At 44.7% G+C, this 17,179-nt stretch overlaps 1 protein-coding gene across 8 annotated transcripts in view; it reads right to left on the reverse strand.

The window, feature by feature from the left end:
- The window catches only part of PITPNM2 (phosphatidylinositol transfer protein membrane associated 2), a 317,406-nt gene extending 311,262 nt beyond the window's left edge, over positions 1 to 6,144 (reverse strand). For 7 of the 8 annotated variants that reach the window (XR_009759680.1, XM_061603252.1, XM_061603250.1 and 4 more), the window contains exons 1-2: positions 5,639 to 6,144; positions 4,620 to 4,702 (exon numbers count right to left, since the gene is read on the reverse strand). The gene's annotated coding sequence lies outside the window, so the exon portion shown is untranslated. The remainder of the gene's footprint in view (positions 1 to 4,619; positions 4,703 to 5,638) is intronic. The other variant, XM_061603246.1, reaches the window with a different exon arrangement.
- Between the last annotated feature and the right edge of the window lie 11,035 nt (positions 6,145 to 17,179).

Consider the following 17,179-nt stretch of genomic DNA (forward strand, 5'->3'; position numbering starts at 1 on the left):
ATGCCATTCAAAACAGCCACCGAGGCAGCAAAAGACCATTAAGGGAACAGCGCAAATTGACAAAAACATTTTTATTCCCAAAGAAAAGCCTCACACATTACAGCCGGCATCAGCTGGGCATCTAATTAAAAAGTTAGTTATGAAATCTTCAGTGTAATTAATGGAAACCAACAAGCTAAAAGGACTTCGATTCGATCTTTTTCAAAGGCAAGGAATGTTAATAAGGTAAAATTTCAGCCCTTGAGGCACAGTTGTTTGCTTTTACCCCACCCCTTTCGTTCTCCGCACACGTGAGACGTTTCCTAATCTTCAGATTTCACTCAGTGCTTAAAGGCACTGAGACTCAAGTGTGCCTGAAACTCATCTCCAATATATTTTTGAAAGTTGTCTGTTTATTCCCTGCATGATGGATCCCGGGATCAAGCAACAGGCTTTTGTCTGTGTCTGGATACAATTCGATGCCATCTTGAATCAAGATGGCAAACTGTGCCTTTCAAAACTGCACTGATTTTAACCCTGCACTGATTTTTTGGTTTCTTAGAATTCCCAAGCAACACCAGTCTGCTAGCAGGATCATAGAATTGGTATCCTACATCAGTGGGTGAATGCTATCACTCTTACATCCTGCTTGCAGGCTTCCCATAGGCATCTGGTTGGCCACTGTGGAGAACTGGACGCTGAAATAGGTGGGTTGTTGCTCTGATCCATCCCGGCTCTTCTCATCCCATGATATACACCACAGGCAGAACTTTCATATCTCCCCAAATGCAAAAGCTTTTCAGCAGAGGCCCATTCACACATTCAGCTGTGAATCACCATGTGACATACATGTTACGTGTGAACCTGCCCTTAGCTAGACTTGGGCCATAGCTCAGTGGTGGAGCACATGCGTTGCATGCAGAAGGTCCCAGGTTCAATCCCTGGCATATCCAGACAACACAAAAAAAGATAGCAGGTGATGAGGACCCCTCTCTGTGCCTGAGACCTTGAAGAGCTGCTGCCAATCAGAGTAGACAATATTGTTTGTTATTTATTAAATGTATTTATGTACTGCTTGCCATTTGAACGTCTGACATGGTTTACAACTTAAGAAAATAAGTAAAATCCAATCAGATACGCCAGATGCCACAGACAATATAAAAATATAGAAGATCCAAAACTGGGATTAGCTGTTGGGGAAAGTCCAAGCAAAGAGGCACATTTTTACTAAGCATCAGAAGCACCCTACCACTGCCACCTCCTAGATAACCGGCAGGAGAGATTCCAAAGGGCAGGGGCCACCACAGAGAAGGCCTGCTTCCATAGCACCAAGACAGAGCACTCCACAGGTCTCCTCAGAAGATCTGAGCTAAAGGCACAAATAGTTTGACTGTTGTCCACCTCTAGGCTGGATTACTGTAATGCGCTCTATGTGGGGCTGCCTTTGAGGTTGGTCCGGAAGCTGCAGCTGGTGCAAAATGCGACGGTGAGACTGCTCACTGCAGCAGGGTATTGCCAACATGTCACCCCGCTGCTGAAAGAACTGCACTGGCTGCCCATTTGCTACCAGGCCAAGTTCAAGGTTCTAGTTTTGGAGTACAAAGCCCTATACAGCTCGGGACCAGGATACCTGAAAGACCGTCTTACCCCTTATATGCCCAGTCGATCACTGTGCTCTGCAGGTGAGGGCCTCCTGCAGATACCATCTTATCAGGAGGTCCGTTCTGCACCACATAGGAAACGGACCTTTAGTGTGGTGGCACCTACCCTGTGGAATTTCCTCCCTTTGAATATTAGGCGGGCACCATCTTTGCTATCTTTTCGGCGCCTTTTGAAGACTTTCCTCTTTCAACAAGCCTTTTAAGTTGAGACCTATCCCAGTCCGTGTTAGAATTGCTTGTTAATATGTTTTTTTTAAATAATGTTTTTAACCCTTTTTTAAGGTTTTTTTGAATGTTTTTAATGCTGTTTTGTTTTAATGTATTTTAAGATCTGTTTTTATGATGTTTTAAAGTGTTTTAGTGTTTTGTTTGCCACCCTGGGCTCCTGCTGGGAGGAACGGCGGGATACAAATTAAATAAATAATAAATAAATAAGATGCAGGTTCCCCTGCCAATCCATCTACAAACAGAGGAGAAATCCAACCTTCACACACTGTTAAGATAGCGCCACCCCAAGCTCTCCTCAGAGGGCTTTGTAGAACAAGACAATAGTCAGTTTCATATTTCCCAAAGAGAAATACAAAAAACCACCACGGTGTGATAGGAAGACCTGGGTTCAAATCTCCATGCTGCTGTGATGTTCACTCAGTGGCCTTGCAGGAGCTATTCCCCTCTCAGCCTAATTTACCACCCACGGTTGTTGCAAGGATAAAATGGAGGACAAGAGCAAATACTTTTTTATACTGCGGGGCCTTTTTACGTTGCATTTGTTATTTTGTAAACTGCATAGAGACTGTCTTCAGTATAAAACGGTATATAAATATATTACATACAAAATAAAAATAAATAAAATGTTATACCTGTCTACTCTGAAGTAAGTCTCACTGTGTTCAGTGGCACTTACTCCCAGGTAAGTGGCACAGGATTGCAGCCTTCATAGTTGTAAACCTCCTGCTACGGCAGTGCATTTTTTAATTTGTTGCTTTCTGGTTGATTTTAAGGATATAATTGTATTTTCTATTTGGTTTTTAATGCATTATTTTTCTTGGATATTTTTTCATCCCAAAGCTGCAATAGGAGACCTTTGCGGGGCTGAAAGATAGGGAAAACTCTTGTCCGCTCCTGCTCCAAAATGACAGAGCAGTCCCCAAAGTATCCCATGCCACGACCAACTGAAAGGCTGTCAAGCCCCACCCTGCCAGAAAAATATGTGCGCCAAGTAGATTTCACAGAGGCAGCACATGGCTCTGAATGGCTACCCAATGTCCTAAAAGGAGGAGCTGAAATGATCGTTGACACAAGAATTGGTGGGAAAGGACATCCCTTAGCAACCCAAGGGTTCTTCTTTGCTTCCAATGCATAAATAAGAAGGGAGTCGGATCGAGAGAAAGCCAGTTTAGGAATAAATGAAGGCATCAGATCTTTCCTTGTCTCACACCTCCCTTCAGCGCAAGATTAAAAAACACAAACTTAGTGGGAAGGGAGGAAAAAGAGAGAGACTTTTTAACTGAGCCAGCAGAACACCGACACTCGTCTATTGTAACCCTTATCTGAGCACATGAACCTGAACGCTTCATAACATGTTAAACCACTGGCCATCAGAAAAGAAACGGTATCGCTGCTTTCATACATGGTGCTTATTGCGTTAATTTAACGGATTAAAATGGTAGCGCTGCTGTCCCGATTTCTCCAATTCCTTTCACGCTGCAGTACCTGTTGCGTTAAGGAACAGTAGCTTTTTCGGCCAATATACCGGCATTTCGCGCAAATGTCTTTCACGCGGCTGCAACGAACAACAACTTGTTTTAGTCCCTCACCCATTATACACATGTGCACTGTAGTTTCCCGCTGTGTAGGGGGTCTAAGATCTTGTCCCGTTGTCATGCAACCCCTCTTTTAGCATCTGACATATATATATATATATATATATATATATATATATATATATATATATACACACACACACATAGAGAGAGAGAGAGGGAGCTCCCAGGCACCCACACCCAATACAGTTGGTGTGGGCTTCAATGAGCCTGCATGGACGCCCCACCTGCCTCTCCCATCCCTGTGAATGATGTGCATGCTACACGAGCATGCCTGTTATTAACCAAGATGGCAGCAGGGGCTTCCCTAAGGGGCTGACGCCCCTGCCACCATCTTTGTTGATGGTAGGCGTGCACACACAGTGCACATGTTATTCACAGGGATGGGAGAGGTAGGTGGGACACTCAGGCGGGCTTATTAGCCCCACGCCGTCTGTATGGGGGTTTTGGCTATGGTGCCACAGGCCTGGGGCAGGCTGGTGCCCAAGGGCCCAGCCATGCCTGGCCCTGCCCATGATTTCGCAGGTTCCCAAGCTTTCAAACAGATTACTTTTGGTATCATTTATCCTGAAAATCTGCGCTAAACTTGCACTATATTCCACTAGAATTCCAGAACTAGCTAGTATGCCATGTGAGATAAAATATAATGTGCAAATTACCAGGTAAGTAATTGTCAGAATAACAGAACAAAGTGCCATGTGAAAGTAGCCTATGTCATGAGGGCAAAGGGACATGGGGACTGAACTATTTATGGTAATAATGTCAAAACCCTAATAAACTATACTTTAAAAAAAGGGGAAGAGATAGGGAATGGCAGAAACAAACTTGGGGTTGTACCCACCACTCCATACAGAACAAGAAAATCAGGGGGCCACTCAACTTCTCCTCACTTTTCCTCTTTCTTGCTCCTCACTATGAAGCACAGCAGCTAAGGCCCTGTCCACACATGGCATTGGGCAAACTTGTGTTTGTTCCTGAAAAGACACTCTGCAGAGACAGACAGCCATGGCTCGCTAACAGCGGATGTTTGCAAAGATATGTTTGTCCCTGATTCTTCTTCACTGTTTACCATTTTCAGTGATGCACTTAAGGCATCTTCAGGGCACAACCTTTAAAAAAAAAAAGTAATATGTGAATTTGGCTGAAAGAGACTGACCTGGGAATCACACGTCCTGGGTTAGGAAGGTGCCTTAATCACTGGTCCCTCCAGCTCACTGATGAAGACAGGATTCAGCAATCCTTGAGGGACAAAGGAAGCAGCCTCTTCAGAGCTCGTTCACACAGGCATACTCTTCACATTGTCTGGGCGAACAAGCTCTGCATAGACAAGGAGCCGTCCCACAAAGTGAAAAACACCCACTGGCGATCATTCCTAGAATGAGGAGGGAGCAATATACAGTCTGTGCATGTCAGGCATTCAGACATGACATCTGACAAAGGAGAAAGAATGGGCAGGCAGGGTTTTTTTTCCTGCTGTGGGGCATGGCACGGTGCACAGGACAGCCCTACCATGAGTGAGGCAGCTGATTTTGATTTTCCAAGACCCTTGTGTGATCACCCCAGGATCTGTTGCAAGGTGCTTGCCCAAAGATTTCCGGGGCTCAGCAGTCGTCAAAGGAGGACTCTATAACAAACTGGCTCCGTCGACCCCACTTTTTATAAACACCAGTTTAGATATTTGCACTTCTTTAATTCTTACATTCCAGAGTCCACAGAACTCCTTGCCACAATACCTAAGAGTTATTCCTCAATGTGACCCTTTCCTGCTGCCAGGACCCTTAGCTATGGCACAGAGGATCCTGGAAAACCCTCCAGGCACCCAAGTGGTCCCTTTCCACTTTCCCAGGCACATCTCCAGCAGATCCTGGGACGGTGGAAAGGCCTCACGTGCATCTGGGAGCCGGCTCCAGCTCCTGACAGCTTCTACCACAAACCAGTTGCTCAGCTTTTTAAGGCACCAGAACCACAGCCGGGGCTGGTGGTGGTTTTTTACAGCGTCACGTGAGAACGCTCCTCCTACACGCGAGGAAGCGTGTTTCCCCTTCAGACGCACAGAGAGAGAGAGAAGGGAGGCGTCCCCACGTTCAGCATGGCGCTGGAGCCACCGCCCCCTCCCTCCCTCCGCGCGCCTGGAAGGGACTCCCTCCTCCGGCTGAGGCTGGCATCGTGACTCACCTCCGCGCCGGGGCATCGCGTCCTTCACCTTCCTGGCCGGCCAGGCCCCTCCGCCACCGGGCAAGGTCGCTCGCTCCCCGGCGGGCGGGAGCTTCTGCTGCCTCCCCCGGGCAGAGGCGCGCACAGCGGGCAGCAGCAGCGGAAGCGGCGGCCGCCACCGGCTCCTGCCCCTCCAGGGCACAGCTGGGGCTGCCACGAGGATCCCCGAGCCAGGGAGCAAGCGCGTCGGGCTCCTTACCCGCCGGCAGCGGCGGCGCTCGCTCGGACGAGCTCCATGCAAACGGGGTGAAGAAGGGCGAGCACGGAGATCCGCAGCAGAGCAGCGACGGCTTCTGCAACGCGGGCCAGAGGGGGCTGCGCTTAGGGCGAGGGGGCTGGGCCGGGCGCCTCGCAGCCCTGCTCCTGCTCCTGCCCCGCCGCCGCAAGCGCAGCGCCCGCTCCGACAGCCCTTGCACGACGGCGGCGGCGGCAGAAGCGGCGGCTACTTCCTTCTCCTTTGCGCGCATTCCCGCACTGGCAGCGCAGCTGGGCGGCGGGGTAGAAAGCGGCCAAGGCGCGCCCCTTGCTGGCCGAACTCTGCCAGAGCGCCCCGGCTGGAAAGGGACTGACAGGAAGCCCTACGAGATGGTTGCAGATAAGAAAATATAATAATAAAAATAAAATTATTATTATTATTATTTATCTATTATTGGAGAAGGAGAAAGAAGAAATATTTATTTTATTTATATCCCTTTGTGGGGAGCCTTACAGGAGCCACAACGCCACTGGTGTGTCGCAGGCCAAAGTGGACAGCACCACAGAGGCACCTCTTGCCTTTGAAGAGCAGGCCGCATTCCAGCCAGGCATCAGCCAAAGGTTTCTAGGTACGCAGGGATCTCGCCAGCCAGGGCATTCGTTGCAGCCAGGCAAAAACACTGAAGAAAAATGCAGAACAGGGTTGATGAGGGGGAATGGCCTGAGGGAGTCTTGAGGGACAGCCAAAGAGGGTCGCATTCAGATCCCAGGGCTCAGGTTTCCCTCCCCTGACTTACAACACTTTAAAATCACGATGCACTTAAAAATATTAAAAGACAAAGAATAGAAGAATACAGAAATCAGGTAACCGTGACAGACAGTGGGAATGCTGTGGACATAATATATCTCGACTTCTGCAAAACTTTTGACAAAGTGCCCCATGACGTTCTGATGAGCAAGCTAGCTAAATGTGGGCTTGATGGAACAACTATCAGGTGGATCCACAGTTGGCTCCAGAATCGTACTCCAAGAGTGCTTGTCAATGGTTCCTTCTCAAATTGGGGAGAGATAGTGAACAGGGTACTGCAGGGCTTTGTCCTGGGCCCAGTACTCTTCAACATTTTTATTAATGACTTGGATGAGGAGGTGCAGGGAATGCTTATCAAATTTACAGATGATACAAAACTGGGAGGGATAGCTAAATACTCTGGAAGACAAACAAAATTCAAAGGGACCTTGATAGGCTGGAGCATTGGGCTGTAAACAACAGAATGAAATTTAACAGGGATAAGTGCAAAAAGTTCTACACCTAGGAAAGAGGAATCAAGTACACACTTGTAAGGTGGGGGATACTTTGCTCAGCAATACTACACACAAGGATCCTGGAATTGTTGATCACAAGCTGAATATGAGCCAACAGTGCAATGTGGCTGCAAAAAAGGCAACTGCTATTTTAGGCTGCAATAACAGAAGTATAGTTTCCAAATCACATGAAGTATTGGTTCCCGTCTCTTTGGCACTGGTTAGGCCTCATCTGGAGTACTGCATCCAGTTTTGGACACCACACTTGAAGAAGGATGCAGACAAATGAACGGGTTCAGTGGAGGGCAATGAGGTTGATCAGGGGAGTGGAAATGAAGCCCTGTGAGGAGAGACTGAAAGAACTGGGTATGTTTAGTCTGGAGAAGAGAAGACTGAGAGGAGATATGATAGCATTCTTCAAGTACATGAAAGGTTGCCACACAGAGGAGGGCCGGGATCTCTTCTCTATCGTCCCTGAGTGCAGGACACAAAATAATGGGCTCAAGTTGCAGGAAGCCAGATTTCAGCTGAACATCAGGAAAAACTTCCTAACTGTTAGAGCGGTATGACAGTGGAACCAATTCCCTAGAGAGGGGGGGAGGCTCTCCAACCATGGAGGCATTCATGGGGCAGCTGGACAGCCATATGCCAGGTATGTTTTAATTTGGTTTGCTGCACTGAGCAGGGGGTTGGACTGGATGACATTATAGGCCCCTTCCAACTCTATGATTCTATGAGAACCCCCCTCCCAAATTAAAATACATCCTTTATTATTATGTGTTAGATTTATTAGTTGCTTGTTACCTGACTTAACAACAGTGTTAAAATAAATATAAAACAAAATAAAAGTAATAACTGCAGAGATCACAGATAAAAATGATCTTAGCAGGCAAAGTCCTATATTATTAGTATTAACTTTATTTACATCATTTTTATATCACCCGATTAAAAATTCCTCAGGGCAGTTAACAATAAAAGTTGAAAACCATAAAAACAAACCAAAGCACTAAACATTAAACAAGAGGAGGGCTGCAATCCTGCGCCCCATTCACCCTCCACAATGTTGATGGCTGGGGTGGGGGGTTGAAATGCAGCAGAGTGGAGTGCGTGAATTGGGGTGGGGGATATTTCACTGTCACAGAGGCCAAAACAAGCAGTAAGCTATCACCACTGGCAGCCTGTAAAAACCCCAAAACAAGGCATTTCCGGGTTTGGCCACAGACAGGAGGTTCTGGGTCAACAGAATCCAAAGCCCCATGGAGTCTTCAAGGCACCCACGCCTAGAGCTGGCAAAACAACTACAAAAACAAGCCCCATCTGCCACTGCCACCTTCTGTCCTTGCTGTTAGGCCCTTGAGTAACATACCACAGTGCATCCGCTGCTCTGCGCCTCCCTGGCCCCTCATCCGGATCGCTCTGCCTCAGAAGCACCATTTTAAATTCATAAAACCAGCAACAGCAAAGCAGGCATAAATGCAGCAGAGTGGAACACACTGGAGTGCTGAACACGTGCATCTTCATGCGTCAGATGAAAAAGAACCGGGGTGGGCCACTTGTTGTCAGACCAGGGGCCACATTCCCTTCTGGACAACCTCTCAAGGGCCACACACCAGTGGTGGGCAGGGCCAATGGGAAAAGTAGGTGGGGCAACCAATTTAAATTTTACCTATGTGCAGTAATCTCGGCACCCTCACACACCTCTCTGTTCTCCATCCTGGCAAGGAAGAGGCAGGATCAGAGCTGAGGGACACATTCCAGCCAGGCAAAAACACAGAAGGAGGAGTGCAAAGGAGGGGTGTGGCCTGGAGAGGGTGTGGCTGAGGAGGGGTGTGGCCGGGGAGAATCCTGAAGGCCGGATAGAGAGGCCTGGAGGAGCACATTTGGCCCTTTGGCTCAGAGGTTCCCCATTCCTGAAGCAGAGTGACGTTCACGAAAGATTAACCTACCCAAATTCCAGTCCAGGTTTCCCTATTTACTCTGGAATTACCCTTCACTAGAAAAAAAACTTGTTGCAAACAACCTGTTTCTGTTATCTCAGTGACCCATTTACAACATTAAGCCCCCACCTGGAAGCGCCCTTGGTCTTTAAGGTGACACAAACACTCTGTCAGTGGTGGCTGAGCACCTTGGACAGCTCCTTGGAAGCTCAGACTAAAATCCGGAGTGGATTCTGCTGCCCCAGTGACATGAAGCCACCAGCCTCCACAAGGCTCTTTTTTTGCTTCTAAAGATCTTAAAACACTAGGAGATTTGCTCTGCTATAAATTCATATAATTGGATTCAGCCCACAGTCTTCCCAAGGTGACTGGCATTAACAACAAATATGCAAGTTCACTCAAAACAAGCATTAAAATGCAGCTCAAATCTCAATAAAACAGTCCGTTTAAATGAGTGCAATACAATAAGATTAAATAAACCAGCAAAAACAAAAATAAAAAACTCAGCAGTAGCTTTTTTGTTGTTGAAACTTTTCTCACATACATAAGATATTGATCATATGTGGCAGATTTACATTTCTCAAACCATACTATGTCCCACCTTTTTTTTAATTTGGTGACTGGAAGGGTTGTAGAAACTTGTGTGTGTGTGTGTGAGAGAGAGAGAGAGAGAGAGAGAGACCTCATGTATGTCCCCAGCTTTTGAGAACACAGGCCCCCAAAATTTTGAAACATTAAAAAAGTGTCGTTTGTTATGGTGCCAGCTCCCACACCCAATGGGCTGGCTTGCTTCTTCCACTGTCGCTGAATCAGAGATTTGTTTTGTCCAATAAACTAGGATTTGCTTGCTTACTCAACTCCCAGAAGGAGCCCAAGGTGGCAAACAAAACACTAAAAATACTCTAAAACATATTAAAAACAGACTTTAAATATATTGCAACAAAACATTTTTTAGAAACATATTAAAGCAAAACATCTTTAAAAACATTTTTTAAAAAGCTTTAAAAAGCAGTTCCAACACAGACGCAGACTGGGATAAGGTCTCTACGTAGAAGGCTTGTTAAAAGAGGAAGACGGACTCCCCAAATGGGAAGTCGTGTTATAAAAACTGCTCAGGCTGTCTATGAGCTTACGATTAAACCCACCAGGTTAGCTTAGGGGTCATATCACAGAGCCTTGTAATTTGTTCTTCAAGCTAATTCAGACGGCTCAACCATTGCTCAAAAGGGAATGAAAGCTCAAAGGATATACCAAGGCCCCGTCATCCAGAGAACCTGGAAACGCATTGATGGGTGAAAATTGGACAGGAGGAATGGCACAAAAGGTTTCAAGGAGGTTGGTCCAGTTAATTAACACGTCAAACTGGATTTATCAGGGGATAATGTAGCAAATTAGAGAAAATGCAAAAGGACATCTAAGAGAGGACATTAGCTGGGTGTTTTTTGGGGGGGCAGATTATCATTTCTTTTAACTTAGTGAGAAATGAGGACTTGTCCAGGCAAGTTAATTTCTTTATTTTGTTGAGTTTGCAAAATGTAGCCAGTTTTTGTGATTGTTCAGTTCTTGGGAGATTGCTGTATTATTGCCAGGGCTTCTGGGTAGAAGATGTGGTTTTATTCTAGCATCCACTCAGGAAGTAAGTGGCTTAATTCTTGAACTAGGGCCACATCAGGCATTGGCTCCCAGCATTGGAACCAGTTTGGTGTAGTGGTTAGAGCGTCAACCTCGACCAGGGTTCAAATTCCCCCTTGGCCATGAAGCTCACTGGGTGAGTGACCTTGCGCCAGTCGCTGTCTTGCAGCCTAACCTATCTCACAAAGTTGTTGTGAAGATAAAATTGGTAGGAGGAGAACCACGCATGCCACCTTGAGCTCCTTGGAGGAAAGGCAGGATAGAAATGAAATAAATAAATAAATAAATGTCTGAACAATAATAAATAAAACAGTATTAATTATTGATTGTGGTCCTCATTGGTTTTTATATTGTATTTTACTGTGTTATGTACGTCGCCTAGAGTGGCCGTTCATTCGGCCAGATAGGCGACTCATAAACAAAATTTTATTATTATTATTATTATAGTACACTGGAACAACTATTTTATTTATTTATTTATTAAATTTATACCCCGCCTTATGGCCAAAAGGCCCTCAAGGCGACTTACAAAAGAAAATGAACATAACAATACATCAATAGAACATAATACCTCAATAAAATAATACAATTCTCAAAATTAGATAACAAATAACATTATTAAAGCAAATTATTGAGCAACTGACTGCTAACCTACTCACTTACCTGGGGGTAAGTCCCAACAAACCCAGTAGGGCTTACTTCTGAGTAGACACAGAGAGTACTGCACTGCAACACTGGAGGCCACGCTCATCTAGGTTTATACAAAAGGATTTTGATGGAGGGTCAGGCCTTGTGTTAGGGACAGAGGAGATTTGATTCAGTTGGCATTTAAAGGCAAACCTACCTAATTCACACTTTCTGAAACAACGTGCAAATTGAAACACAGCCATCCCCTTGAAATTCACAGTTCTCCTAATGTTGCAACAAGTTCCAGCCAACTAACTTGTAAAAGAAATGCATATACTAAGGTAGAGTGGGCATAAAAATGCGTATGTTAGTGAAAATAACATACCAAAATGCATTATATTAGGGAAAACGGCTGTGCAAAAGTATGTCTATTAGGCAAGATTTCATTTAAAATTCACACTATAATGCTGATAAAATTTAATGAGGAGTTTAAAAAAAGCAGACTGATATGGAAACTTCCTAACTGGTGTAACTTCCTAACTTTTTATTTATTTATTATTTTATTTATATCCCGCCCTTCCTCCTAGTAGTAGCCCAGGGTGGCAACTAAACGTTTAGAGCGCTATGACAGTGGAACCAATGACCAAGGGAGGTGGTGGCTCTCCAACAGTGGAGGCCTTCAAGAGGCAGCTGGGCAGCCACCGTCACAGATGCTTTCACTTGGATTCCTGCGCTGAGCAGGGGGTTGGACTCGATGGTCTTATAGGCCCCTTCCAACTCTACTTTTCTGTGATTCTATTAACTGTGGAGGATTTAAGACTGGAAAAATGAGAAATGGACAGAATCTGAAATGGGCAAATTCACCCATTCCAGGGCCTTGGCACCTGTAATTTCAGAACTAGAAGGAAAGACTGTAGTTTGCTATAGCTCTTATTCGTTTGTTTGTTTATTGAATTTATATACTGGCCTGCCTCCAGAAAGAGCCTAGGGCAGCAAACACATCAACAAAACAATTTAACTACAACAAAAAGATTATAAAAACAGATTTAAAACATTCTAAAAACCTTGCACAGATCAAAATATTCTAAAAAACAGTTATAGTTTAAAAAAATTCACCTGGTGATCTCTGGGTTGTCTGGAACAATCTTCTTCAGCCATCTTTCAACAAGCCTTTTAAGTAGAGACCTTATCCCACTCTGCATCTGTGTTGGAATTCCTTTTAAATATATTTTTAAAGCTTTTTTAAAAAATGTTTTTAAAGATGTTTTGTTTTAATATATTTTAAAGTCCATTTTTGTGATGTTTTAGAGTTTCAGTGTTTTTGTTTGCCACCCTGGGCTCCTACTGGGAGGAAGGATGGGATATAAATTTAATAAATAAAAAATAAAAAATAAATCAAATGCCTGGGTAAACAGGAATGTTTTGAAATTCCTCTTAAAAGTCAATATTGACAGAGACAGATACCACCTCACCAGGGAGGGCATTCCACAAACAAGGCGCCACCATTGAAAAGGCCCTGTCACAGGTCCATGCCAATCGGGCAGTCCTTTTTTTAATGGCATGTAGTAAAAATTATGTTATGTTGCATAAATTGTTACTGGTAGTAGTAGAACAGAGTCAAAAGAACAGTCAGCGATCTGTGATCCATGGATAGGAGTTGGGAGGCAACTGAATTCAGGATGCATCTGTGTGCAAGGACGCATTAACTGTTTCTACCGCTGCATCATTTCCCTGATTTAAATGTTCCTGTCACCCACAGCAGCTATCAGATATGGTAGTGGAGAAAATATGCAGGTACACTGAGCAACTGCCTGATTCTCTGGTAAGGCCAATAGAAGCTCTTAGGAAACAACAGGGGCTGTGGGCTGTGTGTATGGGGTTAACACCAACACCATGGCCCGGTGCAGTTCAGGAGGTCCAACAGCTGCTTTTAGGTGCACGCACGCACGCACACACACACATATGTATGTCAAGACAGCCAACCATGGATTTTCTGCCTCATATCTCATTTGGCCCTGAGTATTGGTATTGATGCAAACTGGACCTGCAACACGAAGTTGCAGCGTATGTGTCCACTTCATGAACAGAAACATGATATAGGAGTTTGGGGGGGGGTTCAGGAGTGGGAAAGGGATAAAGGACAACTTTTTCTCCTCCCACCCCATCTCCCCCTGCCTTGCCATGCTAGGATGCTAGAGGGCTATATGGTGAAAAAAGAACAAAATAGTTGTGTGAGCTGCTGAAATTCCTGACTATTAAAAGGTGCATAAGCCCTGTCCTTTTGGGACATCTGGCCACCCCCTAGAGGGTTATGGGACCCAGATCTGAACATTTGCTACATGTAGGGAGGCATACAGTGCTGGAGACTGAAATCCCAGCATGCATGTACAGAGAAAGAGAGAGCGTGTGTGCTTTAACCTTACTGGCCTCTATACCCCATGCAGGGCTGGTGCCAGACTTTAGGGAGCACTCAACAGAGTGGGCCTCCACCTCCCTGACACACAACTACAGAGCTTGGAAAAGTTACTTTTTTTGAACTACCATCAGCCCCACCCAGCATGGCCACTGGATTGGGCTGATGGGAGTTGTAGTTCAAAAAAGTAACTTTGCCAAGCAATGCACCTACCCCCAATGCAGCCACCCATTTTTCTTCTGCGACCATTGCCATTGTGGTGGTAGCAACAGTGCCTTCCTGGGCTTCTGGTTTAGCGGTGGTACCACTTATGCATGGGAATCAAGTGTCAAGCAACTCCCATCTGTGGTGGCTGCCAGGGATGTAGTTGACGGGGGTCTCGGTGCCTTAGACCTCTTACTTTTTTGGGAGCAGGGTCCCTATGTCTCCAGCGTCCTACCAGCCAATCAGCACAAAAGGTAAATGTGTTAGCCACTGCGAAGAGTCTTCTCATGTGTTTCCTTGTCCCTTCCTGCTGACAAACTTGAACAGGTTCAGAGTGGGGCAACAAGGATGATTAGGGGATTGGAAACAAAGTCCTATGAAGAGAGACTGGAAGACCTGGGCATGTTTAGCCTTAAGAAGAGAAGACTGAGGGGAGATATGATAGCACTCTTCAAGTACATGAAAGGTTCTCACACAGAGGAGGGCCAGGATCTCTTCTCAATGATGCCAGAGTGCAGGACACAGAATAACAGGCTCAAGTTACAGGAGGCCAGATTTCAATTGAATATCAGAAAAAACTTCCTAACTGTTAGAGCGGTACGACAATGGAACCAATGACCTAGGGAGGTGGTAGGCTCTCCAACCCTGGAGGCATTCAAGGGGCAGCAGGACAGCCACCTGTTGGGGATGCTTTAGTTTGGATTTCTGCATTTAGCAGGAGGTTGGACTCAATGGCCTTATAGGTCTCTTCCAATGCTACGATTCTGATTGGAGCCAATCAAAGTTAAAGGAGGTGAGTCAGCCACTGTGAAGACTCTTTTCAGCAGCTAATACTCTTCCTGTTCATGCTTATTGGCTCCCAGGGATGTCTGTTGTTGTGGGAGAAGGCATGAACAAGGATCTAATTCTCAACCCAGCAGACAAAAAGAGGCAGAGGGATGTGACTATCATGAAGGGACCCTGCATTTCTCAGTTTGCCAGTACACTATTGGTGGCTGCACACCATCTGAATTTACCCAAAATGTAATACCTAAACCATATAGATTTATGAGATCTACAGGCCCAGCCAGGGCAGTTAGTAGTTGCACAGTCAGGTCATACTAGTGAGGGGCCCTTCTGAGCTGCTGGGGGCCTTTGCCAGTGCCTGACCTGTCTGACTGCTGACACTGGGCTTGCCTGCAACACTTATCCCCCTTTTCAGGATACTTACATAGAATAGTGGAAAGGGCTGAATTTCTGTCCAGATGGATAATGTCATCAGGAAGGGACATCTTTAGGAGTTTAGTTGTAATGAATCACTTGGAAAACTTAGAGCTGTTAAATACATGAAGAGTAGGTCTGAATCCTCCTCCACAGTCTGAAAGCACACTTAGGGCTGAGATGAGTCATCGGCCCCATCCACACCATATGTTTAAAGCACTTTGGTACCACGAATACTCATGCTTTCCCCCAAAGAGTCCTGGGAATGGCAGTTTGTTATAGTTCTCCTCTCTTAACACCCTTAACAAACTACAGTTCCCAGGATTCTTTGGGGGAAGCCACAACTGTTCAAGTGATATGGTGTGGATGTGACCACTGTTCACACAATCAGCAATTATATGAATGACTTTTAAAAAGTGAGTGAAACTGGACTGAGTCTGTGGGGGAGGGAGGAGCTTTAACCCTTCCCCCCCTTTCTGGTCCCATTGTCTGCAATGGAGGGGGGGGAAAGCTTCCATTGTCATGAAACCAAAACCAAAGAATAAAATCAAATAATAAATACATTTGTGCCACAAAGGTGTCCTATTACTTGAAGCCAATGCTTTTTTACACACACACACTCATACAGATTTATTTCACATTTTGGACTTCTGGGAAGGGTGACTTCGCTTGTGCCTGCTTTTGAGATGGGCTCCTGCCTCAAAAGAAGCTTATTCAGATATAAATCAGTCAGAACATTTTTTTTTTTGACTGATGAAATTTCTCCCGGGCAGGGAGAAACGTAGAGATCAACCTCAAAAGCCTGTTTTTGTTGGGAGGACTGGATTTCATTAATTTATGAGAAAAGGTCCAGCCAGCAATGCCGGACGGACTTCCGAACAAGCTCTATCTGTTTAACGCGATACGTTTATCTTTTCTTCAAAGAGAAAACAGACTAACAGGCAAGCACCCTTCTTTCTACTATTTTTTTACTTGGTTTAAATTGCTGCAGCAAAAAGAGATTTGTCAATTTAATCAGCTTTAAAGAGCTTCTGGGTGAGTTATAACTCTTCTGTTATTCACGAAATTAACAGCTTATCTCTGTTTCTATTGCAAAAAGCTGTCCTGGAAGTGCATTCTAAAGATATACACAGAAGAGGGATTTCTATTCCGAGGAACATTATATTGTCTGGGACTATTCTCTTTTTGGTCTATTTTATTTTGACGAATCTGCTTCTTCACGACGCTGCTAACTGTTTTGATGCTGGGAACTAAATTTGTTTTGTATTCTTGAACATAGAGAGATAAGGCAGGCTGCTCTGTTTATACTGTGATGTCATCAAGCCTGGAATATTAACCCAATTGTTGCTGAAATAAGAAGTGGTTCTTCTTTATTTTTGTTTTGCTTTGTTTTTGTGGTTTTAAAAAATGGCAATCAAGAAAGTGGCTGAGAATCTGGAAGTAATTATGTTTCAGAAAATAATGGATGAGATTGAGATAACGAAACAAACCCTGCGACAGGGCAGTAAGGAGCTGAAAATTGAACTGAGCAAAATGACGCAGGAGCTTAAAGAAATAGGGGATCCTGTGAGAGAGGAGAATGAGATCAGAGATGAGAAAAGAAAAAATAAAGGGAAGATACAAGCCCTGGCGATTGGAACAAATGTGGAATTGGAAAAAGATCTGGAGTTTATGGATATTAGAAATAAAATCTACTGTTTGGAATTTAACGTTATCTCTGAAGAAATTAATGAAGATATTAGAGATAAAGTTATCAATGGCTTGGATAATCTTCTGGACTGGAATGACGTGATGGAGCTTGATATAGAGAAAATCTATGGAATTAACAGCAGCCATGTGACAATGGAAAAACTCTCAAGAGATGAACCAGTGCATTTTGTAAAAAAGAAGAACAGAGATATGACTTTACAACAATATTTCAGCAACTTATTCAGAATTGATGGCAAGAAAATATTTGGGATAGAGGAAATTCCCATCAGACTCTTATTATAT

The sequence above is a fragment of the Rhineura floridana genome, chromosome 19, assembly GCF_030035675.1.
Source record: "Rhineura floridana isolate rRhiFlo1 chromosome 19, rRhiFlo1.hap2, whole genome shotgun sequence".
In the NCBI taxonomy this organism is placed as follows: Eukaryota; Metazoa; Chordata; class Lepidosauria; order Squamata; family Rhineuridae; genus Rhineura; species Rhineura floridana.